Source organism: Narcine bancroftii, chromosome 10, assembly GCF_036971445.1.
Source record: "Narcine bancroftii isolate sNarBan1 chromosome 10, sNarBan1.hap1, whole genome shotgun sequence".
NCBI lineage: Eukaryota > Metazoa > Chordata > Chondrichthyes > Torpediniformes > Narcinidae > Narcine > Narcine bancroftii.
In genome coordinates, this window is record NC_091478.1 from 22808844 (window position 1) to 22820736 (window position 11893).

General features: G+C 42.4%; 1 long non-coding RNA gene across 2 annotated transcripts in view; it reads left to right on the forward strand.

Annotated features, from left to right (window-relative positions):
• Nucleotides 1–10849, forward strand: part of LOC138744285 (uncharacterized) — a 36631-nt gene extending 25782 nt beyond the window's left edge. For both annotated transcript variants that reach the window (XR_011345426.1, XR_011345425.1), the window contains exon 4: nucleotides 10488–10849. This is a non-coding gene — a long non-coding RNA (uncharacterized lncRNA). The remainder of the gene's footprint in view (nucleotides 1–10487) is intronic.
• The last annotated feature ends 1044 nt before the right edge of the window (nucleotides 10850–11893 follow it).

Consider the following 11893-nt stretch of genomic DNA (forward strand, 5'->3'; position numbering starts at 1 on the left):
GGACAATTCTTCATCGCAACAGGGAAGGTCAAAGGTTCCACTGTAACAATTCAGATTCTGCATGTCATCTGTTCCACGCACAAGGGCCCTTGTAGCTTCAGTTCCATTGAAAGATTATTGCCCCGAACCATTAGATCTGCTTCTCATGCTACAGAATGCAACCTGACCTGAACATTTCCAGCACCCTCTGTTTTTATTTCAGGTTTTCTGCATCAGCTGCTCTCTGATTTTTGGCACTCCCGATATCAAACACAGAACAAATATTAATTTCAGCAGCTCTTAGATGTATCATGGAATTTCTTCGGGTGACACAGTGGGCGTAGCAGTTAGCAAAACACCTTTACGGTGCCAGCGATTGGGACCAGGATTTGAATCCCATGCTCTGGTTGTATGTTCTCCCCGTATCTGTGTGGGTTTTCCCTGGGGGCGCTGGTTTCCTACCAACATTCAAAACATATCATGTTAATGGGGTGTAAATTAGGTGGGCTGGACTCGTGGGCCGAAATAGCCTGTTACTGCGCTGTATGTCTAAATTTGACTTCAAAGTAATGCCTCTGCATTGATTTTGAACACATGCATGAGAACTTTATGACACAACAGGCTTTCTAACTTTCAAGTGTAAATGACAATCCAGCTATTTACTATGATCAAAGTTTGTCCAGCAAGACCATTCAATAATCACAATTGAATTCATATGACAATCTGGCCCACCTTGTCCTTAATTTTTTAAAATTTAATTTACACATACAACACAGTAACAGGCCACAAGCTGGTGCCACCCAAATACACCAATTAACCTACAAACTCCATACATTTTGAAGGGTGGGAGGAAACCTATGCAGACACAGGGAGAATGTACAAACTCCTTACAGATAGTTCTAGATTTGAACCCGAGTCGCTGGTGCTGAACTACCCGAAGGAGATGATCGTGGACTTCAGAAGTGCCAGGAATGCCTACTACACATCAATAACTCTGTAGTGGAGAGAAGAGAATACCAAGTTCCTTGGACAAACATCTCCTCAATTGTCAAGAAGGCACAACAGCAACTGCACTTCCTGAGAAGAATGAAGTGGGCAAGGCTACCGGCCACCATTATGTCAACTTTCTACAGGAGCTCTATTGAAAGCGTCCAGTTCAGCTGTATGCCTCGGTTGCTATAGAGAATTGGATCGGAGGTGAATACACAGAACCATAAGAGTGGCAGAGAGGATCACTGGGGTCTCCCTCCTCCCCATCAATGTGATTTACCGGGATTGTTGTCAGAAGAGGGCACACAAAGTCATTGGGGACCCTACCTCCCAGCACACAGCATCTTTCAACTACACCTGTCGGAATAGAGATACAGGGGTATCACAGCCAGCACCACCAAGCTGAGAAACAGCTCCTTCCCGCAGGCAGTAAGAATTCAGAACGACCAAAGGAACTGCTCACACTAAATAGCTGAGACTCTCATATCACAAAGCAACATTCATTTATTTAGTTTTAATTTAATTTTTAAAAAATTTAGACATACAGCAAGGTAACAGGCCATTTCAGCCACGAGCCTGTGCCACCCAATTGATCTACAACCCCCCCGGTACGTTTTGAACTGTGGGAGGAAACTGGAGTCCCTGGGGAGAATGTACAAACTCCTTACAGGCAGCGCAAAATTCAAACCCCTGGTCCCGATCTCTGACGCTGTAACGGCATTGTGCCAAATGCTACACTAACCGTGCCACCCCAATATTTTACCTATGTATATTGTACTGCGTATGTATTGTTTGTCTGTATGTGCCTTATGTCTGGTTGTGTGTCTGCATGTTTTGCACCAAGGATTGGAGAACATTGTTTCATCTTAACTCATCTGCATGCCTTGACAGTTAATGACATAATTTTATCCATCTCCTCACCAGCATTGCCACTTTGTGAGAGGATGCTTTCCTGATTTTGTTCTTCCCCAGTCTGAAAATCTCTTCACCTTCTTGCTCTATATTTTTCTGGTGAGGTGGGAGGTACATTTTTGTACCCCTTTACCTCCCACATGCACTCATCAAGATTCTTCACCCAAGCTCCATCATCTGGTTTCAGTTTCTACATGTAGGCTGATTAAACTCTGCTCTAGAACCTTTCTCGACCCCTCCACTACATTCTCCCATGGTTTGTTCAACAATCAGAGGGCTCTTCTCACCAACAGTCATGGATCACCAGAACTCTATATCAGAGGATAGAACATCAGAGGTAGATACATTTTTGAAAGATCGGGTCAGATAGAGCCATGGACAACTGGGATAGAAGGGGAGATGAAGTTTATGGCAGATCAGCTGTGATCATATTGAATGGCAGGGAAGGCTGGAGAGGCCATAACCTACTCCTGCTCCTGTTTTATGTTCTAGTGCTAAGTGAGCTGAAATCTCCTCCAACCAACAATGTTGGGCTAAATTGCTCTGGAGGGAACCTCCATGCCTCCAGGTCAACCTCTGGACTGGTCTACTGCCACACTCATTTCTTGCACTCTTGGAGACTTGAAAATTTGGGGTGGGCCGTGGGCGATGACTGAATCTCAGGCAGTACAAAACCAAGGCCATGCCCACAGACCATACAAAAGGACAATTTCTGAAAATCATAAAAAGACATTGAGATTTATATAAAACATTGATATCAATATAAATGAAACCAACTGGTGACATCATTCAAATATAGAGTTCAGGGGCTGGAGGCGAATGTCCCCACTCACAACAGCATCAGGCATACAACAGGAGGTCAGCAGCGATTGGTCTAAAATGTGCTGAGGCTGCACTGTGAGCAGGTGGGGGGCATCTGTACAGTCTCGGCAGCACATTGATAGCGCAGTCCAACTCATTGTCTCCAATTCTAATCCCTCACCACCCACAATCTCCACTCCCCTGGCCATGTGAACTCAGAAATGAACTTTCATTTGCGTGTTCACATCACCACAAAGTCAACCTCTTTCCACTTGTGCAACATTGCTCTGTCTGCCCCAGCTTAGCTCATTTCCACTTTTGATTCGCTTTACAATAATAAGTTGCTGGTTGACATCTTATTTTCCGATCTTAGCAAACTTATATTCATCCAAATTTCTATCTTATCCTAACTTGCATCACATCATCAGCCCTGTTATCATTGACTCATCCAGCCATGAAACAATTCCATTTTATTCTTTATTTTCATGAAGCAAATGGGATTAACCTCACACACCAACTAAGATGCCATGGGTGAGATGAGCCAAAGGGCCTGTTCTGAGCTAGATGACCTTATTATTCTCCACCTTTTTAACTCATGACTGTCTGAATATTCTTCAATCTGGCTGGAATGTGGACATTTCCAAGTTGGCTGGTGATCGTGCTTTCGGACAATTAGGCCTTAATCTCAGTAACCTTCTCCTTAAATTGCCCCATTCTCAAGTTAAGAAGCTCCATAAAGAAAGAGTGCACCGCTTTGAACAAGCCGCTGGTCATCTTACTTCTCTGGCCTCACGTTCAGATTTTGCAAGCTCTCATTACAGGTTAAAGATGCTCTATTGTAGTCTTAGACTGTTAACTTCAACAAATTGTTGTTTCCCATGGTAGGAGAGTTTAGGTCAAGAGGCAACAATTTCAGGATAAAAGGGTGTCAATTTAAAACAGAAATACGGAGAAATTTCTTCAGCCAGAGGGTCATGAGTCTGTGGAACTTGTTGAGGAAATGAGGTCATTGGGTGTATTTAAGACAGAAATTGACAGGTATTTGATCAGTCTGGGCATCAAGGATTCCACGGAGAAGGCTGGGGAGTGGGGGGTGAGTGATAAGGATCAGCTCATGATTAAAAGGCAGAGCAGACCTGATGGGCCGATTGGCCTACTTCTGCTCTTGTATCTTATGAAATTGACTGCCGACAAGGTGGAGGAGTGAAACACAGAAGTCTGCTGATGCAGTGATTGTAGTAAAAACTCAGCAGGGAAAACTGCAATGATAAAGATACATAACCATTGTTTTGGGCTCGAGCCCATCATCAGGTATAAGGATGGGGACGTCACTTATGACTGCTTGGAGCTATTTTATCATGGTAAAATAATCCCCAGGGGTGTACTCACTTTGACTAAAAACCTACCTGAAGAGTTAATTTTCACGGTGTTTTAAAAGAGGAAATGCTTGGAAGGGGATGCATACATAAACTGAGAGCTTTAAGGAGGGAATTGTAGAAGAAAATCCAAAAAAGTTCAGACGACGGGAATTTGAAATAAAAGCAGGAAATGCTGGAAGCACTCAGAAGGTCAGGCAGCATCTGCTGGAAGAGAAACAGTTAAATTATTGGGTCCAGAATGGGAAAAGAATAGAACAAGGGAAATTATACATTTCGGGGCTTTGGCTGGTGAAGTATGAGCACCAGCTGGTGGGGTGATTAAATTCATGATTAATATTCCAGAATTCGTGTGGTGGAAATATTGTGGAGAGATGTAGATTGCAGCAAGGGGAATGGAAACGTCCAAGCATTTTAAAATCTAGTCATTGTTTGGACAGAAGCCAGTGTAGGTCAGCGAGTGACGCATGAATGAGACTTTGTGAGAGTCAGGAGTTGGGCCATGTAGTCTTGGATGTGAGAATGAATTTTACATTTAAATTTAGACATAACAAGCCCTTCTGGCCCAAGAGCCCATGCCCCCAAATACACCACCAAGAATCCTACAACACCTGTACGATTTTGAACAATGGGAGGAAACCGAAACACCAAGAGGAAATCCATGCAGACACAGGGAGAATGCACAAACTCCTTACAGATAATAGCAGATTTGAACCTGGGTCACTGGTGCAGTATAATAGTATCAGACTAACCTCGACATTAACCACGTCGCCCACTTTGTGGAGCTGAAAGATGGGAGACTGACCAAAAGAGATCTGGATCCGTCAGGCAGAATGGCTGAAGATTTTTGCAGCAGGTGATGTGAAACAATTTGTGTTCTGAGCACTGAAAGGACCCAAAACACTTTTAGAGAAATGATGTTTTTCATGAGATCAAGAGGATGAATTGCACAACTGCCTCCAACACGTGATCCACACTCAACATCTTGCTTATTTTGTCTGATGGGTGAACGGTGGAGAATACCAAACCAAAATCTGCCCATTTTGGCAAGTTTGCAAGTCAGCTGATTTTCTGCCAGGTTCCAACAGAGCTGAATCTACTAAGTAAAGTTCAAAAGTTCAAAGCGCAGATTTATAAGCAGAGAACATTAATGACATCACGTACAACTCTGAGATTCTTTTTCCTGAGGGGTCAGGCAGAATTTCTACTTATCAGTAATACAAAAATAAACTGTACTCAAGAAAAGCTATGTATACAAAAGAGAGAAATGTAAACAAATTGACTGTGCAATACAGAGAAAATAAATATTCAGTAATATATAATGTACAAAATAAGTCCTTAAATCAGTCCCTGATTGAGTTTGTTGTTGAGGAGTTTGATGGTGGAGGGGCAGCACCTGTTCCTGAACCTGGTGGTGCGAGTCTTGTGGCACCTATACTCTTTCCTGATGGCAGCAGCAAGAACAGAGCGTGTGCTGGGTGGTGTGGGTCCATGATGATTGCTACTGCTCTCTGTTGGCAGCCTTCCATGTGGATTTCTCTATAGTGGGGAGAGTTTTGCCTGTGATGTTCAGACCAGTGAGCAGGGGAGGCGAGCATCAAAGACCTCCACATGGTAGCTGCAGCTTCTAGTGAGCGAACCACTTCCATGATCCTGACGAGGGAGGCATTGTTCTCTGTTGGGTTGCTCTCAACTGCAGCCCTCTCACGCATGCATCTCGGATGAGTCACTCAACTTCTCCAACAGTCACACCAACTTCAACGGTGCATGGGTGTGCTAACTCTCGTAGAGTCCCCAGGTAAGCAACGGCCATCTTACCTGGCTGCTGTACTCTGATGCTGAGTAGGTACCAGGTGTAGAGTATATTTGTCAGGGGCCAGTACATACCTTCCAGGGTGGCCGTTGCAGGTTCAAAGTCTGTGCAGTCTCTGATGGCCTGGAAAGCATGGGGGTTCAGCTTGGTGCGTAGGACCGTGAGCTTTTTCTGGTTCATATTGATGACCTCCGCTTGAGTGTGGATGATTGCCTCGATCACATGCTTCCAGATCTCAAAGTATGCTGGAGCGTCTGAGTGCTGAGAGACTACGTCCAGCCTCTCAAAGGTGAGGAATCTCTCCATGGTCCTCAAATCTTTAAAATGATTAAATTGTGGTGCACTGTGCAGCAAACAAACACAAAACTTGAGAAGACTGTACTACAGGCTTTAATCAGCTTAAAGTTGAACACCAAAGTGAACATCAGGTGTGTGGAGCCTCTGGTTCCACGTGCCCGACTGATTTAGGAAGGGGCCGGCTCGAGTCTTTATATTGACACTGGGTAGGTGGAGCCAGTCTCCCAGGTTGCCTACCTGCAGTTACAGTGGTTGTCCCCTGCAGTGTGGCTATAGTAATAGTTGTATCACCACAAACTGCATTTCAAATCCAGATTGATTTCAGGTTTGATGGCCTCTCTGTTTATGGGTTATGGCCATGTAGAGCTTTCTCTGTATAATTCATTTCCCTAAGCCTGCCCTCGTATTCCACATACATAATGATCAGGATGGCTTGAAAGTTGAATATATTTAAATAAAAATGGTAATTAGACTTAATAATTATACATTTATTTATTCCTGGTGTTGTACAGATAAGATCATAACCAATATTTTTTTTTTCCTTTTTTAATATTCATAGACAAATCCTTTATCAGCCAAATGGAGAAAAAAGAACCTTGCATTTCATCTGGCAAGCATGTCATGACAAAGTGTCTTAAGTACAGTGGCAGGAAGTTTGTACCATGCAAATGTGAACTGTTCCTACCCTATTTAAGATTTCCTGCTAGTAGACACTTGTTTCATTTCTTTACTGTCGGCTTTTAAAGTCTTCAATTACGGAGGAGTATAGCACCCCATCTTATAGACCTCTATTAAGTCACCTCTCATTCTTCTTCGTTCCAAAGAGAAAAGTCCTAGCTTAGTAAACCTTGCCTCCTCAGGCTTATTTTCCAATCCGGGCAACATCATTGATAAATCTCCTCTGCTCCCTCTCCAAAGCTTCCACACCCTTCCTATAATGACTTTTAGCAATATCCAAAAATTAGGACGTAGCAAATTAAACACCATCTGCTGGAGGAACTCAGCAGGTCAGCAGCATAGGAGGGAGAAAAAGAATGGTTGATGTTTCAAGTGCAACCCTTTATCGAGTCTCAATAAAGGGTTTTGGCTCATAACATCGACCATTCTTTTTCTCCCACTGATGCTGGTCGCCCTGATTACATCTGCAGTCTCCTATGTATCTCTTATCAAGTTAAGCCTATCTTGTTGACTTGAATTATTCTATAAGACTGCCATTAACCTTTTATCGGGTATGTCCCTACCCTCCCTCCCCCACCAGGACTCTGCTAAAAGTTTAGGGCCCCCTTCTCTGCGAAGCAGTCAAGTTTTGGCTTCTTCCGTACTTCTACTGACTGCATAAAAAAAACAAGAAATATTCATGTTACGTGAGGTGAAAAGAAAACAAAGTCTTTTACTTGAATGTGCTATGGTCCCCGGGTGAGGTGGGGTGGAGCGTAGCATTGAGAATGGCTGCTGTAAACATTGACTTGAAGTGTAATCTGCCTAAACTGATAGATAGGATAATATTAACTTAAAAATGCTTCAGTTACAACATAAATTCTCTCCTGAAAGTGCTGACAGATTCTAGGAGGCACTTCAAACATGTGTGTTGCAGTACTAGGCCCAAGTCTATGCAATGAATGTTGATACACTATTTTACAGATGGGAACATAGGCACACCCGTATCCCCGCAGGGTTCGAACGAGATTCAGGACAACATTTAAGAGCAGGATCTCTGACAGGATTTCTTAGGTGTGTTTGGGTAAATTGGAGAACTCTTTTGCTTATTTCAGGCAGGAAATGCTGACTCGGTGTCTGCCAGTAAGTTCAACCTAGATCTTTGGCAGTGACTGTCCCATCCTATCAGAGGCCTTCCCTTTTGTTCTTTTTTTAAATTTCGTCTGCAAGTTAAAACCTTGTTAATCTCAGAATGTTCTCCATTCTGATGAAAGATCATTAATTTGAAACATATGCTGTTTTCCTCTGTCTACAGGAGCTCCCTGAATGTTGGAGATGTGTTTTCCAGAATTGCCTGTTCGTATTTCAGATTTCCAGAATCCACGGAATTTGACATTTAATAATTTATGAAGCAAGCAGGGAAAAAAGCAAGCATCTTGAACACCTGACTCAACTCATCAGAATTTTACTTTCACCATGCCTTTCTTACCTCTAGATCTGATCATCCCAAATACCCTTGCCTCGCCCCACCTCCTTCATTCTCTATGAACTTGAACTCATCAAAGATGCTTCTATCCATGTACCAATCCCTTTTCTCCTTTGAGCTCATTGAACCACAAGGCTTCAGATAAAGCAAGAACATGTTTGAAAAATTATAAGGTTTTTTTTCAAATCTCTTTATTGTTTTATCCTTTTCTACCTCCAATGTCATTTGTTTCCAACAGACCCTCGAAAACACCAGAAGGCATTTACCAGGATGCTGAATGGATTAGAGCATATGAGCTATGGAGAGGTTGATCAAACTTGGTTTGTTTTCTATAGAGCATCAGAGACTGAGGGAGGCAATGATAGAACATTACAGTCCATTACAGGCCCTTCAGCCTTCGATGTTGTGCTGACCCATAAATTCCTACCAAAAAAACTCAACCTTTCCTACCTTGTAACCCTCTATTTTTCTTTCATTCATGTGTCTGTTTAAGAGTCTCTTAAATTCTTCTAATGTTTCAGCCTCCACTACCATCCCCAGCAAGGCATTCCAGACATGCACAACTCTTTGTGTAAAACTGTACCCCTGATGTCTCCCCTAAACTTTCCTCCCTTCACTTTGTACTGATGTCCTCTGGTGTTTGCTACTCATGGCCTGGTAAAACAAAAAGGTACCAGCTGTCTACCTTATCTATGTTTCTCAGAATCTTGTAGACCTTGACTAAGTCACCTCTCATCCTTCTTTGCTCCAAAGGGGAAAGTCCTAGCTCTGTCAACCTTGCCTCATAAGACTTATTTTCCAATCCAGGCAACATCCTGGTAAATCTCCTCTGAAGCTTCTCCATAGCTTCCACATCTTTTCTATAATGAATTTTAGAACTTCATAAAATTATGAGATATGTTGTTCGAGTAGACGGTCAGAATTCTTAACCCAGGATGAAAATGTTGCATACCAGAGGATATGCATTTAAGAAGGGTCTTGTTCCAGGAGCTTCTGCATGTTGCACGTAATACTGGTGTGGAGCTTGCTGCTTGCAACTGGTTATTCCTGAAGAGTTCAAGCCCAAAATGTTGGTTATGTATCTTGACCTTTGCCGATCTGCTAATTTTGTCCAGGATTATGTTTTTATTTCTGTTCTGCAGATGGTTTTTAAAGGGTTTGTAGCCACGCGCTACTCGAAAGACACACACATGTAGTGTAGTCAGGTTAAGCTCTGAGTTTTATTAGGGCTCAGGCCCGACTTTTATACTTGCGTTGTTCCCACTGTGGCCCCCCATTTTGTGTAACAAAAGCAGGTTTCCTGCAGCGGGTACTTTCCTGCATAACAACGCCGTTCTTCCCTGCACACTGTACCTGTCTGTTAGCTGCGTAGCGCCATTTTGGAGTCGCTGGCCTTTAAGCTGCCCTTGTCATTCACCTGCCAGTTCTCTTGTTGGGGCTAATGCCGCTGTGCGGGCTGCTGGCCTTTGGTTGTGCTCGCCGCCTGGAGTGCTGGCTCGATCGCCAAAGTAGCGGGCCGCCACAAGTTTTTAATTATTCCCTCCTCACGTAACAAACCACAACTTTGCTGTATTGTTGGCCTCCTGGATCACCCTTGTGATAATTCCCCAGAAAAAGGGAAGCATTTAGCCAATGTTTTCATTGACTTCAAAGCATCTTCTTTTGCCTATTCGTGTAAAAGCAAGTTTAAAATAGGAAGAAGAGGCTGGGTGGGGGTGGGGGGGGGAGACGCCTTCTCTTCCCTAAGAAACTGCAAATCAATTCTTGAATTGACAAGTACCATTCATAAAATTTGCTGTATCTTCCATAAGATATTTTCCACTCCGGTTCACCAGTACTTCAGATAATATTTAAGTTGTAAGCATGATACATATTGTATATTATGAAACTTTTCCTTTCTCTTTACGAACCTATCTTTTTGACCACATTTTTTGGTGTGTTTGCTCTTTTATCTCCTATCATGGCTCAACATCAAATTCTGTTAAAGTTCCTGTGAAATGGCCTGAGATGTTTCACTACATTAAAGTGCTGTTGAGATGCAAATTGTTGTGATTACAGATTCTTTATAAAAATTACCAAATATAGCAAAGCATTTAAGAAAATCTATATTAGTTTTCGAGTTGTGCTGTGAAATAAATAGTCTATTTAACAATTCCCTTCATTTTTATTTTCACAGGTTTCAAAAGAAGCAAAATCAAGAAGTCTTACAAATGAGCTACCAACCTGTGGTCTAGATGAGTTGAAGGGCCTGTTTCTCTTCAGTATGTCTTCTGCCTCTAACTTGTTACTACCTACATAGGATAACATACAAAATCAAAACTTTAATCTTCAGGTTCTCTTTTCATTTTCTCTGTGGTCTACAGTTTCCCTTGACAAGTGTCAATAAGGGCGGCACAGTTGGCATAGAAGTTAACGTAACACTTACAGCACTAGCGGCCTGGACTCAAATCCAGCATTGTCTGTAAGGAGTTTGTACATATTCCCTCTCTCTGCATGGGTTTCCTCCGGGTGCTCTGCTTTCCTCCCACCTTTCAAAAAGTGAGGGGGTTGTAGGTTAATTGGGGTATTTGGGCAGCGTGAGGGCATGGGCTGGAAGGGCCTGTTGCCATGCTGTCTGTATGTCTAAATACTTGAGACTCATTACAGAGTAGTGCAAGTCTCAAAAAAACACAAGATAATAATGAATGGAGGACATTCAATCAACCCTATTTAACTCTCTGAAACAGATTCTCATGTCTAATTACTTCTCAAATCCATCATATTTCTGACTTTCTGCAGATCTATTTTAGCCATTAAGATATATTCTTACTGGATCACTTCTGTTCCAAACAATTATTCTCAAAAGATTTCTTTCCAGTTCCCATTTGTATCTATTAACTGGGCACCTAAAAACATTGTGCAATCTGGACACTCCGTCAAAGACCATAGTTCAGTCCTCTCTGCTCCTCCCTTCTCTGCAACTTAGAACAAACCTGCATTTTAATTTTTACAAGTTCTGGTATTGGATTATTGACCTGAAATGGTAACTCTGGTTCTCTCTCCACAGATGCTGCTTTGTCTGCTGTGTATTTTGACAGGATTCTGCTTTGATTTATTTTTTTGTCATCTGGTGAACAACACAAATATTCTATATCTGAGAAAATAAACTAGTCTTGTGAGGAAAATCACTAACACTTACATCACCTCTCCAAGCTGTTCATGGTGGATTGTTAAAACAATGAATTCAACTTATCCTGATACTGTTCCCTACTTTAAGCCCTACTTTGCTCCACCACTTTCTCAGGTAGAACATTTTGGTTTATGACCACCATCTGGGTGAAAAAAAACATTTCCTCAAATCTCTTCCAACTCTCTTCCTCTCACATTATATTGATATCGGTGGTTGAGACAGTGGTGAAGAAAGGAAATGAATTGCTGGCATTCATTTCAAGAGGAATAGAATATCAGAGCAGGGATGTGATGCTGAGGCTCTATGAGGCACTGGTGAGACCTTACTTGGAATATTTGGCTCCTCATTTAAGAAAGGATGTGCTGCTGTTGGAAAAGATTCGGAGGAGGTTCACAAGGATGAAAGGGTTATCA